General features: G+C 41.4%; 1 long non-coding RNA gene across 2 annotated transcripts in view; it reads left to right on the top strand.

Moving 5' to 3' along the window:
• Positions 1-23,446, top strand: part of LOC123371594 — a 197,001-nt gene that overhangs the window by 109,071 nt on the left and 64,484 nt on the right. Inside the window, exons 3-4 of one of the 2 annotated variants that reach the window (XR_006579858.1) lie at positions 13,765-13,908; positions 20,675-21,392. This is a non-coding gene — a long non-coding RNA (uncharacterized LOC123371594). Of the gene's footprint in view, positions 1-13,764; positions 13,909-20,674; positions 21,393-23,446 lie in introns of those variants that run through there. The other variant, XR_006579859.1, reaches the window with a different exon arrangement.

Below are 23,446 nucleotides of genomic sequence, written 5' to 3'. Positions count from 1 at the left end.
GACTGCTCTCCTCACAAACTTCCAGTCCTGGTTCCACATCATCCCTAAGGCATCTGTTGTTCTGGGTCACCAGAGGTCTGCAGACTGCAGGTTGAGGACGAGTTTAATACATAGCCTTATGTGGAAAAAAAAGACTAGTGTGCTCTTAAGGGTGACATTTATCTTGTTTTGAGGGCTTATGAGGATGTGAATTAATGCCTGGGCTGGGTGCTGGCACATTACACAGGATAGCATGTATCCATAACAGAAAGAAACAAGAATGCTGCATACTATATTCTAATTTACTCAGATTAATATTTTAAGGGTTCTTATAGTTGCACAGGAATGGCCAAAATATGCCCTTTGTTGTGTGGGTGCATTTGGTGGAGAAGAAAGCATAAGGTGTCTTCTCACTACCTCTTGTGCAAGTGACAGGCTTCTCATTTAGTGCTCAGGAGAGTGTGAGCAGTATGCACTGGGTAGGAGGCTCCACTCCTCTTTAAAGGAGCAGCAAAGTACACTCAGCAATGTTCTGGAAGGTGTCATGTTAAACAGCCTCTATCATGCCCTCTGCACTGCTCCCATTAGCAGCATCAGGATTTCATCCTAGCTCCCCAGAGGATGCCATCGTTTGTAAAAGCAGCAAGGCCACATTGAGGATCCACTCTGAAGATGCCATCTTTGGTGATTACTGCAAGATATCCTAGTCAGCCAACAGCATATAGAGTTTAGACAAGGAGGATTTTCCACAAAGAACAGGAGTAAAATATTGACAAGTTGGAAATGAAGAGACCTAGAATACTGGTTGGGAAACTTCTTCATAATTGGCTACTAAATCAATATAGAAGCGGAGAGAGAGAGAGATTGAAAAAAGCAGAGAAGGAATCCTTTACGGTTACTGCAAGCATTGAAAAATACAGTGAACAAACCTAACTACAAAGGTTTCTATATTAAAACACCACAGAGGTGAACAAGTGATTACTTAAACATCATGCTTGCAAACAGCTTTTCAAGTAACCATTGGGTAAGAACAAAGTGCATATCAAAAAATAATGAGCAAAATTGCTAGAAACTTCAAAGGAATACAGCAAAATAAACAATATGACATACTGGAGCAGGAATATTAATGACACAATATTCAAGAGAAATATAGTCTTTGTTCTCATTTGGAAAATGAAAAAGGGACGAAAAAGGGACAGAAAAGGTTTCAATTCTAGCTAGCATCAAAAAGAATATTAGAAACATGAAAGCTGTGGAAAGAACGCATAAACCTAACCTTTGGGTTTAAATGGAGTAACCAGGCTGAAGAAGGCACAGAACAATGAACCTAACTGTACTGTGTAGCCACTTACTTTCACGGAGTTATCTAGCCAAAAATCTCCGATTTCTCCACTTAATTTTCAAGGACCCCAGAGTTCCATGTTTAATTTAGTAGGCTTACAGATTTTGAATAATATCTCATATCGAGTATCTCCAGGGGGCTTGGCCATGAGTTACCAAAATATGTTTAAAAACAGAAGTTTTTATTTGTACTTAACAAATAACACAGGTTAATGTTTCCTTAACCTAGTAGCGAAAATGGGAATCACAAATCACAATTTGTAAAAGCAGCAAAGAGCCCTGTGGCACCTTATAGACTAACAGACGTATTGGAGCATGAGCTTTCATGGGTGAATACCCACTTCGTCGGATGCAACACAATTTATTGCTCTTGATTGGATCTAATGAGTGAATTCTCACCCCAAACAACTGCAATAAGTAGATATGGAAAAAACAAATCAGGGACCTTCTCCAAAGCACATTAAATTTAATAGAAACTCCTACTGAGTTCAGTAGGCTTTGGATCAGGTCCAAATCTAACACCTCTTAAACCATTGATGCTTTGTATTGATTTATAAATTTTACATCAAATGTTTACGTAATTTTGTTCACCAAGCATGCCATTGCCTCATGTGTTTTGTTTAAATTTGTTTTTTGTGGCATCTAAATTTCAGAGGCTATACAGAATCACCTGATTCTGATCCTGTTCAAGTCACTGTGAGTTTTGCCATTGATTCAGTGGGAGTAGGTTGGGCCCAATCTTTATATTGACTTAGGTCTTCAGTGTTAAGTTATTACTAAGCACTGAGGACACAATTCAGATAGGGATCCAGTCAGAACCAGGAGAGGTATCTTATTTTGTCTGAACCTTTCACCCATCCCTGCTTTATGTATGTAACTTCAATGCAAAAAAAAATTATAAAATAATGTGCTTCATTTTTGTGTCTAAAATACTGTATGTGAGCCCAGCTTATTTAAAGCCACCTGGAAACAGCTCTAGGAATGATTGCACACCAACTTTGCCAATAATAAAGTTAAGTACTCCCATTATAAAAACACAGGGCCAATATCATCCCAGTTTTAACTCCATGAACCACACTAGAGTTACACCAGGGATGAATTTACCTTGCTATTTTTGAAATGATTCCATGCTTAATTTATATTTTTAAAATGCACTAAATCAGTATACATTTATTAAAATGACCATTTTTTAAGCTCAAACACTTAATGGGCTAAATGGGACCCTGCTGTCACTCTTTCAATAGTGCAGTGAAGTTACACCAGTGATGAATTTGGGCTATTGCTATACTTTATTTTCCCCTTTTTCATGCTGGATGTATTTTTGATGATATTTATTTTGAAAGAATTGGTGGGACTTAATATATGTGACTGTTTGTTCAACAGAAATTGGTCCAATAAAAGATCTAATCTCACCCACCTTGTTTCTCTGTTAAATTGTTTAGCTATTTTATTGATTGTCAGAAGAATAAAGGAAAGTATGTGAAGAACAAAGAAAGTCTGGAAAAATAAACCAAGTGGAATATGCTAAGTACAAATAATGAGAATGTATATCTAAAACATAAATAGATGTTGATTATTAAATATAGGGAACCAGAAAAGCAGACCATATATCATGAGTCATCCGTTATCAATTAGTTTCAATGCCAGTCTATCCATTAGAGCAAAATCATTCACACAGGTATGCTTATGACTGACTCATGGAATAAAGCAGGGTTTCAACTTTTGCATTAATGTTTTTGACCATGAGGGAGGCGTGAAGCAACCATTCCTGTTAATATTTATTAACCCCATAAACAATTGGCAAACCTTCTTAAAATAAAAATGGAAGGGTGCCTGGCGATATCTATCAATGAGGTAATTTCTCAAGCACTGGAATTGCAAACAGCCCTGGAGCATGGGGGATGAGTTTACCCTAATGAGGCAGCATATCCAACACCATGTTTAGAAAGTCCATCCAGTATATATACATGTGTCATAGTCCAGTAGTTGCTATTGTGTGCTGTAACATCTGGATTTAAGAACAAATGAAGATCTTGTTATAGTAGGTATTGCAAATAGTGCTCCAAGTTGATTATGAATTTTTGGCACATTTATCTGTAGCCCCAGTCCATCTGACAGTATTTGGGGCAAGTACCTGCACCAAATGGGTTATCAAATAATCAGAGGTGGTAATAGCTAAACTACCTGAAGTCTAACTACAGCCACACATATTTTAATGTAAGGTTAGGTATCCCTTTATTTGTGAAGCACATCTTGTTCGATGAGATGGCCTAACTCCAGTTTGTCAGATATGAACTGTGAATGTGAAATTTGTCTCTTTAGGATTCTCAAGATAGTTGACTGTGTTTGAATTGGAGCCAGGCAAAATCCAATGATATTTTTTCTTTCCTCAAAGTGACTAATCAATATCTTCAACAAATTGGTGAGTAGGCAAAACTGAACATTCAAGACAAAAGTCTCCGGTCAGAGAAATCCATTGCTCGTGGATCTCTACACGTGATTAGGGCACGTCATCTCAGGTTGAATTCCCACTCTGCTTGCTCCTTGGACATACATGTTGCAGATCTTACTGTGATAACTCTCAACTTGTTTTGCTGATGTGTGAGAATTTGTGACGTCTTAGTTTCTCTGGTTTCCCATCCATATGTCCTGGGCTTTCTAGCTGAGGCAATTGACCAGTTTCAAGTATGAGCAGTTGAGGTTCCTGGAGGGATATTTAGAGGGGGAGATTTTCAAAGGTGATGCACAGCTATGATAGACAACAATCCATTCATTTGGCATAAGTTAGAAAAGCCTAAAGGCCGCTCTGATTTGGGCTAGCTGCTAACAGCTCCAAGGAGATAATATGGGGATATTAAGTGGGAATCAGTGGAGGGGAGAGAAGTCCTAGCTATTTTCCCTTTCCTCTGGCCTTTTCTGCAAAGGCAGCAGGGAGAATGGGGGGTGTAGGAGCTACCATGCTGCTCTAAGCTACTAGAGTAGCTAGATGACCCACGTATACTGGGATGATCCCAGAACCACTTCATGCCAGCAGGCAGGCAGGTTGATGTGAGGGCTGCATAACCACTTCTTGCCAGCAGTACAGTGCAAATTAGTAACAATGCAGCCCCAAATCTGAATGATAGCCTTTATTTTCCTCTCAGATTGTTGAGGTTTCAAGATTACAGTCACAGGTTCAAATTCTGTGCTGACTTGCAGTACATCTGTTTGACTTTGCTGAAGTCAATAGGGTTATATAAGGCTCCAATTGGTTCAGAATTTCGTCCATAGTGTTTGGGAAAGAGATAAATATTTGCATATAAACTGCTGTGCCTCTGTTCTGTGATCACATAATCTAAAATGTATTGACATTTTTTTTTCATATAAGTATTTTTATAATTTATATTGGAAATTTTTGATAGCTTAGTGTTTGGCCATTTTGTGCTGGAGAGGACTGTGATTGACAGTGGAAAAGGCCACACTTAGTCAACTATCATGAGGTTTTTGAGAAATAGATGATGCATCCGCTTTGGACCAGTACATGATTAAAAGTTGTTTGGGGGAAACTTGCTGTTTTTAAAGTTGCCAGTTCTGTGGGTTTCCTGTGGAATTGGACTAGTTTTCAGCAGCTGTAGTTGATTTTCAGGGGCCATGGATAGTCATTTGGGGAGCTTGTTTTAATGCTACATGAAGTTTTTGGCTGTCTGGTTGGTGCAGTGGTTTCAACTGTAAATTTTAATGGCTTCTCTGAGAGTTGATTGGAGGTTTTGGGCCAGGACTATACATCAGCCACGTATGGCTGGACTTCTTTTCATTGTCTCTATAGGTATGTCTACACTGCAGTTAGGCACCCGCAGCTGGCCTGTGCCAGCTGACTTGGGGGCTCATGGGTGTCGGGCTAAGGGGCTGTTTAATTGCTGTGTAGACATTGAGGCTTAGACTGGAGCCTGAGCTCGTGGGTCCTCCCACCTAGAGCTTGGGCTCCAGCCTGAGCCTGAATGTCAATACCACAGTTAAACAGCGCCTTACCCCGAGCCCTGCGAGCCTGAGTCAACTGGCACAAGCCAGCCATGGGGTTTTAATTGCAGCGTAGACATACCCTAATGGTAAGTCTACACAACAGCTGGTAATGTGCTTGCCATCTTGGGTGGACAGATGTGTGCCAGCTGTGCTCAAGCTAGCATGCTAAAAGTAGCTGTTGGCTGCAGCAGCACTGGCACTGTATTGGGCTAGCCACCCATGTGCATGGTCAGTTTGTACTTGGGTGGCTAGCCAGTGCTGCCACCTCTGCTGCTGCAGCCATACTGTTATTTTTTAGTGTGCTGGCTGGAACAGAGCTAGTGCATGTCTGTCTACCTGCACTGGGAAGCATGCTCACAGCTGCTGTGTAGACATATCCTAGGTATCCCTGGAGAGTCTGAGGTAGGAGACAGTGAGGTCTTGCAAAGATCAGTGAAAAGGTTAGGTACACTGATGTTAGAAGCACAAGCCATACTGAAATTCAGTGAGACATTTGTTCCTAACTCAGGTATAGCACTGTGCCACTGAATGGTTTGTTGGCAGTGGGGGTTGAATTTGGGCCCTTTGATTCTAGAAGTATGAGCCTCTACTGCTGGGCTAGAAGACCCAGCCACCACTACAGAGGGACAGAGAACTCTGCTAAGTATGCACTTAAGAAAATCCTATCCAATCGAGTTCAGAATTTCCTGTCACTTTCAGCTCTTGATGTGACTATCAGAATTTCCATGATACAACTATTCACTTACTGGATGAGGATTTTTTTCTAAAAAGTTTTTCATGATGGTCTACATGCTGATCTGTGGTGTTCTTATTCTGCATTGAATATAGAAAAGCAATGTTCAGATAAAACCAAACTGTACCCTAGCTTGTGAAATATTCCATTCACTGTGGGCAGGCAATTAATGGGACTCAGTCCACACTGCACGGATTGCAGAGGAATCCAGTTATCACAATATGGCAGGGTTTAGATACTAATTCCCACATAAAAGGAGGGGAAGTGGAGTATAACAAGAGAGAAAGCTTGGGAGTAACTTGTTCTTACGTGAACTGATACAGGACTCTTCCCTAGGAGTTGGAAAAAGGATTTGGTAAGATTGGCTGGAAAAAGCCATTCTTTTCTACAGAGCCTCAATTTGGAGGAAAAATATCATGTGTTTCCTAAACTTGCAAGAAGGATAGGGAAGGTGTAGTGACACTGAGTGTTTTGTAAATGTTGCTGCCGTGTACTTCTTGTATATGGGAGGCTGCAGGGCTCCTACTAGCAGATGTGGCTCCTGTACCAAATATGGACTGGCTACAGAGCTTCCTTCTCAGAGAGAGACAACAGACATGTTCACTAAAGATCCTTTAGTGCTCTGAGAAGTATGGTTGAGATTAGCTTAAAGAAGGTATTTTACACACAAATGCCTCCTAATGGCTGAAGTGTAAAATAAAGCTTAGCATTCCATTGCAGTTGCTGCTCAGTAGCAGCGGCAAGAGTTACCATCCCATTATGAGTCTGTTGGGTAGGGCACCCCAGCTGGACAAGTCAAAGGGTAGAGACTAGACAACAAGCAATCCATGGTTGAGGTGGTCCAAGAAAGATACTGGCTGAAAGCCAATGTGGCTTCTGTCCTTCACCTCGTACTTCAGACATGATCTTTGTACTCTGGCAAATTCAGGAGAAATGACGTGAGCAGAATCAAGACATATATGAAGTTGCTGTTGATCTTACTAAGGTTCTTGAGTCTGTAAATTGAGATGGCCTGTGGATAGTTCTCCACAAGTTGCCTTCTTAAGTTTGTCAACATTTTGAAGTCTTTTCGTGCAGGTTCATGTCTTTGACAAGACTACTACTCCGCTCCCTTTGTTGTCACCAATGGAGGCTGTGTTCTTGCTCCCGCATTATTTAGAATCATGTTTGCAGCTGTTCTAATAGATGCATTCAGAGACTTTGTGGTATTTGTATGCAGTACTGTATGCATAGAGGTGCCTTGTATTTGCATTGCCTGCATGCGAAGACAAAAGTTATGAAGACAAGTCGCAAATTACTGCTTGCCAATTGTGTTTTAGTGGCCCATAACCTCAGCGACATTCAGTTGCTCACTGACTGCTTTCTGCATGATGTTCTGACTTAATCAGCTTAAAGAAGACAGAAGTCATAGTCCAGCCTCGTCTGGGAAGTACTCCAGTTGTGTCCATCGATGATGTACCACTCAAGGTCACTGACAAATTTTGCTACCTAGGCAGTTTTGTTTCACGAGATGCAATGATTGATGATGACATTCAAAGCTTATTGGTACAGCCAGTGATGCCTTCAGCAGACTGCGATATGTAGACTACTTATAAGTGCAATATAAAACACTTGGACCAATTCCACCTATGATGTCTACTATGGATAATGGGAATTACATGGCAAGATTTGGTTCCAAACAGTGAGGTCTTTGAGTGCTGCAACATCAAAGGCATTGAAGCTTTTATAGTGAGAGCACAGCTGAGGTTGTTTGGTCATGTTGTCCATATGTCTGACAGTAGAATATTGAAGGCCATCTTTCATGCAGAATTACAGACTGGAACTCATTTTAGCAGCAGAACAAGAAAATGTTACAAAGACACTATTAAGGTCAAACTCCAATCTTGCATTATTGGCCGCACCACCTGGGAGATCTTAGCCCATGATGAAATCCAATGACAGCAGCTCTGCCACTTTGGACTGAAAGATTTTGAGAGCTCACAGATTGCTGCAATCAAGGAGAGACGAGCAAAGTATAAAACTAAAAGCAATGCACATTCATCTACAATTGTCTTTACCTGTGGCACTTGCAGTTGGGTGTGCAGGTACGAAATTGGTTTTTAGTCTCACCTCAGGACCCACAATAAGTGACTGTAGCTCCCCCATCAAACTTGATGGGAGAATCCATTATAATGTGTTTGTCTCCAGCCCTACCTCATCAGGTGGCTGTATTTGAGGGGAGGACAGGCAGCCATGAGGCAGGGGCAGCATTAGTTGCAGTATTTATGGTGGCTTGTGTGGATAGGCTATCCCCTCTCCAACATGGGTGGGTAGAAAAGAAAGAGAAGAAGGAGCAGCATAAATAGCTGCATGAATACTGAAGAAGACACTGCTGTGAGCATTCGAGTGAATCCAAAAATGAATTATCTTTATCTTCATCTGTTCTTCTGCTCTTGTTGTGTTAGCTCCCCATGAACATTCAGGCTATTATTAGCTATTTGAATAAGTGCTTGCAAAAAGGGAATATTAACATTGCACAGGCAAGCACTCACAGGCAGAGAATATTAAAGTCCCATTTGTGCTGGAATATTTTATATGGGGTAATACATGTCAGTGACTGTGGTGATGACAGAAAACTACAGACCAGTAAATGCTGTTATACTTTATGTGGGATGAGATGCTGCTTGATGCAGCAGGGAGCCAGGGTCCCAAAAACCCCTTGATGATCCCACTTTTCCACCAGACCCAATTATTATTCCTATGTGCTCTAATAAGGTAAAAAGAAACTTCATTAAAAATGGATGGAAATACAAAAATGGATCCAGTACAAACTGACCTCCTAATGTACAATGAAAACAAATGTAAATGAAATTAAAAAATTCCCACTTGTGATAAACTGGGCAATTTTTTTGACTATTTTCAGATAGTTTTGGCTATTTAATTAAATTTTTTTTGGCAACTCTGGTACCTTCAGTAAAAATTGCTAAAAAGAAGTTCCTGTCTCACAGTGTATGTTGGAATCCTAGGACTCTTGAATACTCTTTGGCTGCCTATGACAATATTTCAGACCTGCTTTTTGTGAATTCCAGTGTTGCATAAATCTCTGGATCACACTTTTTGTTTATTCATAAAAGGTTGTGAAGAGCCCCAAGAAAACTGCAATCAGTGAACATTTGCAGTCATCTCTTTCTCTGGCCTAATAATCAGCAAAAAAGAAGATGCTCCCATCTGAATTTTTGCCCTATTTAAAAAATAGGTTTGTTCACACATGCTAGGAAATAAAAGGAAAATGTTTTGATATATTTTCACAGTCTATCTGCAGTTTTTCAAGACATGGCCTAGGAACTAAATTATCAAATATATATTTTTCTTGGTCTTAGGGATTTACAAAGTGCCTATCACCCTAGTACTTAAGGGCTGGAGAAAATTAAGGACCATGAAAGGCCACAGAAAAATTTGTTTTTCTCTTTGTTCTTCCATAGCAGAGAAGCCGCTCTTTGTGTGCACAAGGTTTATATTAAGAGTGTTGATTCTGGGGAAATACTTTCTCAGAAAGGAGTGTTATTTATTTAACTCACATTGTTGGGTTGTAGCTCCAATCTGATCTCTTCTGGAAAGCTCCACTGCTGTAAATCTGCTGTTGAGAATGTCCAGATAACTGGAACCTGGGTCTATCCAGGGGTAGATCATAATTATCTTGGCAGGGTTGTCCCATGGGACATGTCACAGTTCTGTCATTGTAAGTGAACTTCAAAGTACAATCAATCTTGGTTTCTAATTGTCTAATATCTCCTTAAATTAATATGACTTATTAGCAAATGACATCTTTCTAATCCAGCTGCATAAGGGCAAGGTGGAGTTTCCACGATCAGCTGAGTTACTCTCTATGGAACAGGATATCAGTGTTTTTAAGATGGCCCTCAAGGTCCGTGATGGCCAGCTGGCAGGCTCTGGGTTTCAAGTGGATTGCAGGCAAGTATGGAAGGCCTGGCATGTCCTCCTTACATTTCAAGATTAATTTGGATCCCAGCTGGGCTGGGCTCTGTGCTGGGCTCTGTGATTGCACTTTATTTAGTTGTGTGCGTTTGCAAGCAATCCTAGAGTGTAGCCAATTGCATGAGACATAGATTTCATGAGCTCTGAATGACACTGGACAACATTTCAGTGAGGATGGCACAAAATGGGGCCCCGAACAGTTGCATTTGAGCCTCAAACTAAGGATCACCGACTGCTTCTCCAACCTTCCTCACCCAGTGCAGTGCAGAGAGGAGCAGAAGGGCTGTGGAGCTCTGTGGAGGTGAAAATGGCTAAGGAGGATGCTGTTGCATCACAAGACCACTTTCCTCTCTTTGACAAATATCAAGTAGGCTGGGGAGGAAGTGGGGAGGTGAAGAGAAGAAGCCACACAAAGCTGCATGCTTCACCTCTGTAAATCTTCAGCCAATCCATAGATAAGAGCAACAGAGAATGAATTCTACTGGAGGCGGGATTAACACCTGCTGAACGATCCTGTGGAATTCCACTGTGAAGCCAATGCTGTCAGTGCTGTGGGGAGGTGGGCTGCAGGATAGTGAGGAGGATACTCCCTTCATGCAGATAGGTGTGCGCCATGGAGTTGAAGCCATGGCTCTGCAGTCCCTGTCCTGACTCCTATCCTGTCCCATAACCCTCCCAGTGTTGCAGACTGGGCCGGAGAGCGGGGGTGAGTGTGTGCCGATTCAGCAGCTTCAGTTGAGCTACTGATTTTTTCCATTTATTTGTTGCTTTTGCACAGAAGGGGAATATATGGACCTAAATGTTCTGGGAAGAGTGGTAGATCTCAGGGGTCAGGATAGATGGAGATATATTATTCAGAGGGAGGCTGCCAAATCTCTCCCACACATCACCAAGTCACCAAGCACCTCATCCCTCTTCTGACTGCCAATTACCCTCCCTCATCCACCCTTTCTCCCCCACACCCGTATTTTGTTTCTGTCTGCTGACATAATTAGCAAAGAGTCATTTAGTCCCTATACTGGTCTATGTTGGTTGTAGTCCACATTAAATATATAAAAGTAACGTTCAGTTACACCTAAGCAATACCGTGCCTTGTGAAAATGAATTACATGAGTCATCCTCTGAAAGAACTGAAGACGTAGTCAGGAATCCTTTTACATAATTATTTAAACATATGTGCAAAAGGGAGGAAAAAATAACATTACGCTTGAATCCCACTCAAGGAATTTCTATTAAATCAATAAAATGTTGACATTTAAATATCTTGCAAAAATGGCCAAATTTACTAAAGGCTTTAAAAATGCAAATGAACAGAGCTATTAATTTAGACAGTGTGACTGGGGGAAAAAATGGATTTTTCGAAGGTGGGATTTCTTCCATTTCACAGCATTGTTTTACAGCTGTTAGTTTGTAGGTAGGTTACAGCTGTTCTCTTTACAGCCTGTTTTGCTCATTTGAAAAAAAAGATTATGCAAGATGCAACATCTTCATGGTTATGGCTTTTTTCCCCTCTAAATTGATGATTTGTTGATTTTGCTGCCTTGCATAATGTGATAACAGGACTCAGAGATTACTGTTCATTTATAGGGTTGACAGTTTTGGTTGAACATATTCCTGGAGGTTTACTGACATGACATAATCTTTAATTAAAGTTTCATCTTTAATTTCTGGAGCTCCAGGCCAATCCTGGAATGTTGGCAAGCCTACATTCATAACAAATATTAATGTTACTGTGTAAAATATTTTTAGTGAAATTCAAAACTACTCAATATTCAGTTATTTTTTGTAGTTGTTGCACACATGAAAATGTTCCCATTTTTGTTCAAAGTTGTGCAGCTGAATTGATCTAGCAAATGGGGACATTTCTGAACCAAAATGTACTCATCTTTTCCATAAATATTGTGGTCATGTCAAAAACATGAATATTCATATTTTTATGCCAAAATTAGCTACTTTGTCAAAACTTTAAATAAATTATGGGTGTATGAAAGTTAATGAAACTAAACACCAAATATTTTTATGATTCCATGAAACAAAATTTATGAATTTCACACAGATCTAATGATATATTCTCATTTTACAAATAGGAAATCAAGATAGAGAAGTTAGGGCCAAAATTATCAAAAGTGTCTTAAAGTTAGGGTCCTTAATCCAAATTTAAGTGCAAAAATAAAAGTGTTCTGATTTTCAAAGATGCATCCACCAATGCTATTGAAATAATTGAAGTTCCATAGTTTCTCTGGATTTTTTTAAATTTTATCCATTTGTGGTTCCAGTTCTTGTTTTTAATTATATCAACCCAGATTTCCACAGAGACTCTGACAGCGCTTTCATCAGCTGGTAATATGTCATCTTCTTTTTATTTCTTTTTGTGCATGTGTAAACATCCTTGTTGAATAAAGCACATGTGTTCAGTGCAGATTTCAATGTAATTGCAATAGGTGGGCACAAATGTACAGATATAATGTGTTGTTCTGTGCCCATTCAAAGTGAATGCACAGTAAGTGGAAAGGTGCTCCACCAAGCATCTCTGGGAAGCTGGGGAATCAATATTTGTTAACCAAGCTTGAGACAGATCATGGTTGTGGAAGAATTTTTCAGCTTCCACCATGTGCTTTAGGACTGTGGCAGCTGCTTTTTCTTCCTCAATATGGTTTAAATACTGTGTTTAACACCCATATTACAGAAGTATAGGGTGATTGTACCTGAAAAGTTCCCTCATCTTTTTCATTTTATTTGGGGTGTTTGAACAAATGACAAAGGCCTCCTTCTCAGACTTCTTGTCATTCCTCTCTTTGATCTTAGTTGGCTTCCTTAGCAATTTGGACAAATACTCTGTAGTTCTATATTCAGATATAGGATCAATAGTATTAAGTAGGAATAGATTTTTCTCTACACATTCGTTGACATTATCAGTTAATTTCTCTTGCTTGAGCAATTATCTTGCTCAGCTATTTTTGGTGAAGAGAATGGAATAAAAAATGTTTGACATGCAGAAATGAATTTCTGTTCTGCTCTTCCACTTTATTAGACAAAAAAAATCATTCAATAACAAAATTGATTTTGAAGAGTCTGAAGAAACTGACTTTCTGCACTTTTTTGAGATGAGCATGAATTAACTTGTTACTTAACTCTTAATGATATTTACATTTTATTTTGGAAGAATTCTCTCTCTTCACTACCTTGAGTCCCTTTAATTGCTTGTTTTCCTACTACTTCTTTCAATTGTAGTATTTCATACACTTCTGTTTGGCAATTCATCGAAAGCAATGACCCATTTATGACATTGATCAGCAGCTTTCAAATTTGCTGCAGTTAGAATGAGAAAATAGCTAATGACTTCAATAGTGTGATGACATGCTTATTTTCCAGTTGTTTCTAGATTCCAGCAACTAAGCCCTTTCTATCAGCATAAACTGCCATGCACTACCTTCTACATGCAATGCCAACTGATTTCACCACTCGCCACGCTTCTCTCTCCAATCACAAGGGACTCCGTCTATTCCTCTCCCTTTTTAGATTTTTAAATATTTCTATAACTTGCTTATTGTTTCCTAACAGACTTAGGAAAAACATTGATGTTTTCATTATTTTCCCCACCAGAAAATAATGGATAACTCATTTAGAGATGAGGCCAAATCAAACTCCTGATCCAAACACCCTCCCCCACAAGCTTTTGGGAAAGTTTGGCTCCGTATCTGAACTTTGCAGCTCAGGCCTGTCTTCTCGCCTCATAGGTCTCTCCATCTCTGGCTGGAAAAGGAGGAGTGTTGACATCAGAAAAGGAAAATGGCTTCCCAGATGCCACTCTCAGTGACATTGCTGGGGCTACATGAAGCACGCAACTTTGTACAGTAGTAGCTGTGCAGTTATGTATCATTGTAAGTCAATAACACTAAGCAGAGGCAATGGGAGCAAAGAGGGAGAGGGTGTAAATTTGGGGGGATAAAGCTAAGAGGGGAATATTGAGGGACTCCCTTGACAAGGAATGGGAAAACAGCATTGCCAATAGTATATATTCTGCTATGCCAAAAAAGGGGGACTGAGATCTTGGTCAAGGCTACTTTTAAGAGTTAAATTCACCAGCAGTATTCTCCTCTTTTTAATGACAGATAATATGGCAGCTGACATGCATTCCCACAATTTCAATCTCACTGCAGTGGCATCAGCCATCTGTTGAGCAGGAGCTGTATTGAATAAAACCTAAGGAACAGGAAAATAGAGACTAATACAATTGGGAAAAAAAGGGAAGAATTTGTTGAAAATTGACTTAGGGTATTATCATGTATGAAATCTTTATTATATTTATGCCAGGATGTGTTTTATTAGCTAATAAAGCAGTCCCATGAACAGTTTCAAGCACTTAAACTGACTAGGCTCAATCTATTTGTTAGTATTGTAATAGCACAAAACTCATTTCCATCACAGGTGTTCCAAAGACCCACAGAGGTTACGTGACTGAAACATTAACATATTATCATAATAACATGATGCTGCTCCCTCTGACCCAGGAGCTTTTAACTTTAATAATTTCCAGGTTATTCAATAGCCAAAATGTGTTTTCCCTTCATATTTTCACACTGGTGCACTTTCTTTAATATAAAGTACTGATATAATGAATAAATTATATCCAGATGAAAGCCTGTCATCTGATACCTCATCCCAGAACCCTGATGGCAAACGCTAAAGCAAACATTTCCCGCAATGTGCCATCTATATGAGGGACAGAGACCTAGAAGGAGGTCTGAAAGGACATTTGATATAAGCAGGAATGAAAGGGACTTATTTGACTAGGGAATAAATTGATTCTGACAGAGGAGTCAGAGATCAATACTTGATATTTTGGGTGGGTAGCGGAGAAGGGTTACCTACAGATTCTTTTTTCGATGAGTTGTTTAAAAAAATAGAAAGTACAGATTAACTTTGTGTATTCACATGAGTCAACCTTGCCCAATAATTAAAAGCTTTGATTTAGCTGATGAGTACTTTGTATGTGAAATGTATACAGTGCCTATCCATATTAGATGTGACCAGCAGGAATGCTTATTGTTTTGGTTGATGTACATCTTATGATTGTACCCACAACTTCCACCTCCCCAACCCTTGGTCAGGAATATGTAACTAGCGCAGTGTGAGTTCTTGAAGGGATATATCTGGACTGTCAAATATATTTGATTCAGATATGTTGGAAACACTTCTTGTAAATGGTGAATGATTATCCCCAGTGTCAAAGTAATTCAGGCAGGGTCATGAGGCCTAACAAAGGAGGTATGAGTTGGGAAGTCTTATCAGTGCTGGAAATTCTGCAAAGTTCGAATGGCTGCGGGAGACTGGAGTGTCTCAGGTTTCAGAGGGGCAGCCATGTTAGTCTGTATCAGCAAAAACAACCAGGAGTCCTTGTGGCACCTTATAGACAAACACATTTATTTGGACATAAGCTTTTGTGGGCTAAACTTCACTTCATCTGGTGCATGGAGTGGAAAATACAATAGGAAGAAATATAGAGCAGTATATGAAAAGATGGGAGTTGCCTTACCCAGTGGGGGGTTGAGAGAATTCAATTAAAGTGGGCTATCAAAAGGAAGAAAAATCACTTTTGTAGTGGTAATCAGAGCAGCTCATTTCAAACAGTTAACAAGAAGGTGTGAGTAACAGTAGGGGCAAATTAGCATAGGAAAATTAGGTTTTTTTTAGTTCTTGTAGTGACCCATCTGACTGTTAACATCTGTTCATGTTTCATATTTCTTCCTACTGTATGTTCCACTTCATGCATTTGATGAAGTGGGTTTTAGCCCACGAAAGCTTATGCCCATATAAATTTGTTAGTCTATAAGGTGCCACAAGGACTCCTCGTTGTTTTTGGATTGTCTCACTCCTTTCACACCTGATGGCAGATATTTGGTTTTGAATTTGCCAGTTAGCCAGCTAGCAGCCAGAATTTTTTTTGGAGGACCACCCATAGTTGCTGTAAAGAGAGAAGTGTGCTTATTATTAACAGAGTTTTGTCAGCATTACACTTTCCATATATTTTATAAGGCCTCCCTGGCTGTTTCTTTTTGGTATTATATAATGCATTCATAGACTAGTTGGGTGCCACCAAGTATTGTGAACAGCAAGTAACCGATACTTTCTATTGGTCAAAGAGAATGCTGAATGCACTATATAATTCTGTAGCAGGGTGCCGGTGCAGAAGCACCTAATTAGCCCCTGCCCGGTCAGCTCCAATCAAGGGAAGCAGATTGGGGCTGATGGAAAAGGCCTGATGCCGGCCTGAGGATTGGCAACACCTGCTGGCCTGACAAGCCGAGGACTATAAAGCCTGGGAGGGAGCCAGAAGGAAGATGGGGGGGGAGGGAGCAAGGGAGAAGTTAGTCAGCGAGTGAGCTGGCTTCCTAGCTGAAGTTCTGACCCTGCCTGCAAAGGATGTAACCAAACCTGTAAAGCTTGTATATAGATGGATACTGGTGGTGAGACAACGATAAGTAAATAAAGACATGGGTGTTGCATAACCCTGAAGCCTTTCTGAGCCTTATTGGGAAGGGCAAGAGGGCCCCAGGAAGAGAGGCAGGTCATGGAACCCTGTTACATGTGGGGGCTTGTTCAGGATCCTTTGCCAGAGACACAGTTTGGTGACCCGGAGATGGAGGGCACTCTGCAGTGGCTCATGGAGCGACACGGGGAGATGCAGAAAACACTGCAGGCCTTTCAGCAGTCCTACCAGCTGGAGAGGCAAGCTCTACTGGCTTGGCAGGCTGAGCAACAAAGGACTTTGCAGGACTTTATTAAAGAACAGGCAGCGTTGCAACAGTAGCTCCTGCAGAAACTGGTGATTCCTGTGAGGGGAGATGGTACTCACCCCCTGGGCCTCAGCCTCTGTAAGAAGGCCCTGGCGGATGACTCCAATGCCTTTTTGGGCACCTTTGAGCGGGTGGCCCTTGGCATTGGATGGGACAGGACAACATGGGCCTTGCGTCTAGCCCCTAGCGGGAGGTGCAAGCAGCAAATATGGCCCTGACAGATGGCCAGGCTAGGGACTATGACACAGTGAAGGCAGCCATCTTGGACCACCTGGGGCTTTCATTGGAAAAATACCGCAAAAGTTTCAGGCAGGCCGGTGGGCAGGGGGCGTTCGGCCCTGGGCCTTTGCCCAGAAATTGACGGACTGGGTGACGTGGTGGTTGAGGCCCGACACCCAAACTATGGGGCAAATCATGGATCAGATGATCCCCGAACAGTTTGTGCAGTGCCTCCCCGATAGCATACAGGTCTGGGTGTGGCGACATCAGCCTGCCACCATAGAAGCCATGGTCAAAAGGACAGAGGAATATGCAGAGGCAGATTTCCCCCTGAGTTAGCATCAGACCCTGCGAGACCCATGAGCACCCTGCTTGGAAGCTGGTAGACAAGTGGTGGGTGGAGCACAAAGGAACCCCATGCCGCCTGAGACAGCTTGTATGCTGATGCTGTGGACAGCCGGGGCATAAGAGCTGTTACTGCCAGGGTGATGGACTGTGAGGCTACTGAATTCTGTGGTTAAACCAAGGTTGGAGGGTGGAAGAAGAGGCGTGAGATAGTCACCATCCCCATGCGGGTGGGGAGAAAGCCTCAGAGGGGTCTAGTGGATATGGCCTCAGCCCGCTCCCTCATACGGCGGCACTTGGTAAAGCCACATTGGCTTATCCCTGGAGAAAGGATGCTGGTGGAATGCATCCATGGGGATGAGGAGTATTGTCTCATGGCCCAGAGCTTCTAGACAGTCTTTTATTTACTTACAATCTTCAATGAAAATAATACTTTAAACACTAAGACTCCTAAAACTTGAGTCACACTTTGACTAGAAAGAAGCACAGAAAAAAATACTACAAAAAGGAAACCCACATTATAATTAAGTACATTTTCTTCCTAGAAGACAGATCTGTGCCTTTGGCATGGTGTTTTCTACAAATCACCTGCAGCAGTGGAAATCTCACAGGTCTAGTAGTGTTGATGCCTAGAATGCCCTTGGTTCTGTATTGGGCTGTTAGAAATGTTCCACTTATTTTTGATGACGTGAATCCTTAGTCATGAGTCATAATTTAAACAGTGTTTCCTCTGAAGTACTAGACTGAACTAAATAAACTTTTTTACTGCCAATGACAAAATTTATACAACTGAAGAGTGTTTTTGCATTCACAGGATTTATTTCCAACACTTCCTTTTGGGACAGGGATACTCTCTAATTACCTAAAAAAGTTCTTTCAGTTGGTTTTCAGGTTAAAAAAAACCAAACCAAACAGTTATGATCAGAGAGGGAATACTTTTTTGCAATGAATAAGAGAAAAACATCATCTCCTGTTTTCATCTAAAGAGAGAACCATTCAATCGGAAGACTACGAACAAACTATGGTTCCATGATTTGATTTGTTAGATGGATGTGGAAAAAAGTGGGGAGAAGGGGAGATTCTGAGCCACTGTGAAAGCAGAAGGTGTCTGGGTGCCCAGTCTAATTTAAAATGTGATGGGAAAGGGATTTTTCTCAATGTGTGGGAAAGGCAAGTGCTTGCTACTGGAATGGGTGTCTCATTACATCTGTGGGTTCTTGCATCATCATACAGATCTCTGCTGGATGTTGGGTGAAACTGAAAATTTTTAGAGCAAAACCTTTCACTTAAAAATGTAGGTTGCCTTGTTTCCTATTTTATGTTCCAGAATCTTGAATAACAAAGTACCTGGTTAGTAGTAGTTTAGAATACCAATTGAGAGCCTCTATCACTAGATCTTCACTGCCTGTGCAAGGGGATAAAGGGGCTTAAGGACTCCACCTTACTCCCTCTTGTAGGCTACCTAATACCTACCATAGGTTGCAATTGCAAGAGAGAAACAGGTTCTACCTCCCCACCCAACATGCAGCGTTGGTAAGGAAAAGGCAGGGTGGGGGCTGGTCATAAAGGAACACTACCAGATCACAGCTTGCCCAGGAATTGAATTTTGTAAAACCTATGAGAAACAGAATGTTTCCATGACCTTTTAAAAATTGTAGCAGATTTTTTTAAATGAATATGCCCATTCAGCATTGCCAGCTCAAACACTACAGTGTTGTGCCAGTGCATGAAAACATGAAAGTGAAATTGTCTAGAATCTGAGTAAATGCTAGCCAGATTGACTATTGTCTTTATCCAAGTTGAGTGAAATGCAAAATAATAATAGGGATTTAACCTGGGGAAAACATAATTTCTCACAACTCTCCAATAAGTTTGTTTGTTGTGGTTATTATTCTCATTTTATTAATGGGGAAACGAAGGCACAGAAACGCTGTGTAACTTACGCAAGGCCTCTCAGTGAGTTGTTGGTAGAGCCAGGACTAGAAGAAATAAATTCCTTACTCTGTCACTTGTACTCCACTAAACCATGCTGAGCTAATTAGTAAGCAAACAGCAGTAATGTTGAACAGTAAATCAGATTTTCAAAATTATTTTAGTTTTAATAAGCAAACATTTGTTAATATCATAGGTCGGGACATTTGTTTTTTTGAAAAGAAAATACAGAACCAGATTCACCAGTACAATGCCTGCTTTGCACTGCTGTGGTGATCTTAAAAAAAAAATCAGCCACAAACCCAGTTAAACTGGCCATTTAGGTTGCTTTTTGTTGGCAGAGTGGCACAAGGCAGTCAGAGTGAACCTGGTCCATAGTTTTTATCCTGGAAATATCCTTTAAAATGTGTCTGAAATTCAATAGCAGTGGCAATAAAAGTGTCTGGGCTTGTGCTTAATTAATTGCAAAAGAAGTATACTGCATTACATTGGATGAGAAATGCTGCACCTTCAGTGAGATTATGGATCAAAGACATAATGGGCTGTACACCCACTTAAGATGCTATATATCAAAAGGTAAATAATGTGATAAAATCCAAAGGGAAATTTATTTCATTCATTGGATCTGATGAACGTGTGCATTATGATTAGGAATTATTAATGTAAATATAATTGTATATTATCTGATGTAATAATAATACCTACCTCTTATCTGGGGCTATTCATCAGTAGAGCTGAGAGTGCTTTACAAAGGTCAGCATTGTTAGCCTCTTTTTACAGAGGCACAAAGACATTTGACCAAAGTCATTCTTCAGGCCAGTCGTAGAGCTGGGAATAGAACCCAGTTCTTCTGAGTCCTGGTCCCATACCCTATCCACTGGACAATGCTGCCTCCCTTTCTGTGTGTATGTAAATAGCAGAGTATCCTTTCTTTATGGTTAAAAACATAAATGGTGATGGGTAGGATTGCCTGAAAACTACTCCCCGCCCCCTTTAAATTTAAAAAATAAATTTGGTTTGAAACTATATAGTAAAATTATTACTTCTGGTTCATCCCTGGTATTTTTCTGCCACTGAACTGATCTGTGAGTGCTATACAGAAATTGAAAACTTATGATGGGTAGACGTCAAATATTTCTCAAATTGGTTAAGTGGCAATTGACCAAAGGCAACTGACCATCTGGCAAGACTGACAGGTGATGTGGATTTGTTACCAGGAAGGCAGTTTGTTTACTTTGATCATCGTGTCTGAACATGGGTTTTGTTGGCAGAGTCTTCTGTGGTGTGCGTAAGTGGTTTTTAGCAAGTGAATTTTTCTGTTGATTCCATTCTTCCATTTCCTTTTTTTTGGCAGAAACAGATGGATTTGATTTTCTCACACTTTCTATTTGCTGAGAATAACAACTCTTAAATCAATGCTGAGGAGGTGAAAAGACAAGGACAAAAATATGCAAACATCTGTAACCACCTGGACAAAGAAATGCAGAACTATGACCTGACATGCAGAATAACTAAAACTAACAGATAATTTATTGACTAAATCTCATCTTGAGATGGCCCCTCAGCTATCATACTGTATGGGCTGCATAGTACGTGTCTGATGAATTCTCTGCTACCGAGTGAAGCAAGTATGTGTGGTCAGGCTTTTTGTTTCATGACTGCCTTGGCTGGACATGGCTGATCATAAGTGCTGACTTCTAATTTTTTTTGTTGGGGCTGAAGAAGAGGAATGGACCCATCACAGAATCTCCCAGAAACTGGATTGCAAGGGAGGTTCATCTGAAAGTCTCTCACCTCATTTCTGGGTGGGAAGGTTGCCAACACACTTTGCTAGGTGGTGCTGGCTAAAGAAATAGGATATCACCAGCCTAGCTCTAAGTGAGCTTTTACAATAAAGGGGTTAAAACATTTATTTCTTCATTGGCACTGTGCATGGGAAAAGAAATACCCACAGACTAGAACAGTAAGCAAGTGGATAAATCAAAATATTTGCTTTTCACAAATGCCTGATCTGTTAAGTGGAAGAGCTGAGAGAATGTAAGCCTCCACTTCCCATTTGTCCTGCTTTAGGCAGCAGGGAAACATACTTTATGTCCATATGCTTTATGGGCCAAATTCTGGCATCCGATAGCCCAACTAGGTTTGCATGTGTCTACGTGGGTATAACTGATAGCTGAATTTGGCCCATAATGTGTAACTTTGTATTTTAGCTGTCAACGCCTGGCCTGATGCTTTTAGCAGATCTTTTGTGTGTAATTTTATTATTTAATGCAATGTGTCCTGCACATGCTTATGCTGCACATATGCAAAATTAATTTGCCACCGCCCCAACAACTTTATTGTGGAGTGATTTTCATTTTGTGAAAGTAGGTGTTTTTATTCTCAGATACAGTATCTTCCAGTTTCACACCCACACACTTTTTTGTTTTTGTTTTCCAGTTTCCTTCCTTCCTCCCTCGTCACCCTGACCCCATTTGTTTTGTGGGCCTCTGTCTTTCTCTGTCTCGAGAGCCCATCAACACTACATGGAATGTTGGCTGGGGAAGCAGCTTCTGTGATGTGAGGCCTCCCTCCCTCATCTTCCAGGTCCTGTGTGTGCTGCTTCCACATATTTCTAGCTCCTGCTCGCTCCACTTGAATACCTTTCAATCTGCTAGCACTAGGTCAATTGGTTGAGTGATTACCTATGATCCTTGCCTCTTAGATCAGCAAGCAATTGTTCCTTTCTGAGGTATGCCCTAGCATGTGAGACTTGCTTACTTTGACATTTATCCTTATCTAACTGTCCCCATTTTTACGTCACTAACAATTTCCCCCCAAAATGACTTTCGCATGCCTACCATTGTTCCCCTGTGTACTTTCTCCACTCTGTCTTTTCCTATTTAGACATCTATGCCAGGATTTTCGAAAATAGAATTAGGTTTCCAAGTATTTATTTGGCCACTTAAATAATGGCTTGATTTTCAAAAGTGCTGAGAAATTAGCTTCTATGGAAGTTCTGATACTACGATGAGGGGCATGGTATATAAGAAACCAGATAGTTAGAGAGCATGATGGGAACTCTGGGCTATTTAAAATGCTCTCGGCTTCAATAAGTGACCCTATTTCTAGAGGCACCAGGATCTGTCAGTGAATGACTACTATTCAGAGGTGAAAGTAAGCCGGTATGCCCCGGTACGGCGTACCGGCAAGAGCCAGTGTGCTGTACCGAGGTGGATTGGCTTCCCCTGGAGACAATTTAAAGGGCCTGGGGCTCCCAGGAGCAGCTGAAGCCCCAGGCCCTTTAAACTGCTGCCAGAGCCCTGCTGCTGGAGCCCTGGGGAAGCAGTGGCGGGGCTCGGGAAGCGATTTAAAGGGCCTGGGGTACCTGCCGCAACTACTGCCCCGGGCCCTTTAAATTGTCCCTGAAGCCCTGGGGTAGTGGTGGCGGGTCTCCAGTGGCTATTTAAAGGATCTGGGGCTGCGGCAGCCGCTACTGCCCCAGCCTTTAAAATAGCCACCAGAGCCCCGCCGCCACTACCCCAGGGCTCCAGCAGCAGGGCTACGGGGATGGGATAACTCAGTGGTTTGAGCATTGGCCTGTTAAACCCAGGGTTGTGAGTTCAATCCTTGAGGGGGCCACTTAGGGATTTGGGGCAAAAATCAGTACTTGGTCCTGCTAGTGAAGGCAGGGGGCTGGACTCGATGACCTTTTAAGGTCCCTTCCAGTTCTAGGAGATAGGTATATCTCCAATTATTATTATGATTTAAAGGGCCTGGAGGGTAGTGGCAGCTGGATCCCCAGGCCCTTTAAATCACCGCCTAAACCCCAGCTGCCACTGCTACCCTGAGGTTCCGGTAGCGGGGCTCGAGTGGCAATTTAAAGGGCCTGGGGCTCCCACTGCCGCTACCCTCTGGGCCCTTTAAATCGCCACCCAAGCCCCATTGCTGGAGCCCTGGGGTAGCAGTCGCGGGGCTTTGGCAGTGATTTAAAGGGCCAGGGGCTCCCGGCTGCCACTACTGCAGCGGAGCCCCAGGCCCTTTAAAGCTCCGCCGGAGGCTGGGGCCCCCTCTGATGGTGATTTAAGGTGACTGGGGCTCTGCTGTGGTAGCAGCAGCTGGAGCCCCAGGCCCTTTAAATCACCCC

This window comes from Mauremys mutica, chromosome 5 (genome assembly GCF_020497125.1).
Source record: "Mauremys mutica isolate MM-2020 ecotype Southern chromosome 5, ASM2049712v1, whole genome shotgun sequence".
Classification (NCBI taxonomy): domain Eukaryota; kingdom Metazoa; phylum Chordata; order Testudines; family Geoemydidae; genus Mauremys; species Mauremys mutica.
The sequence above is the reverse complement of the archived record's forward strand: the minus strand, read 5'-3'. Positions and strand labels throughout refer to the sequence as shown.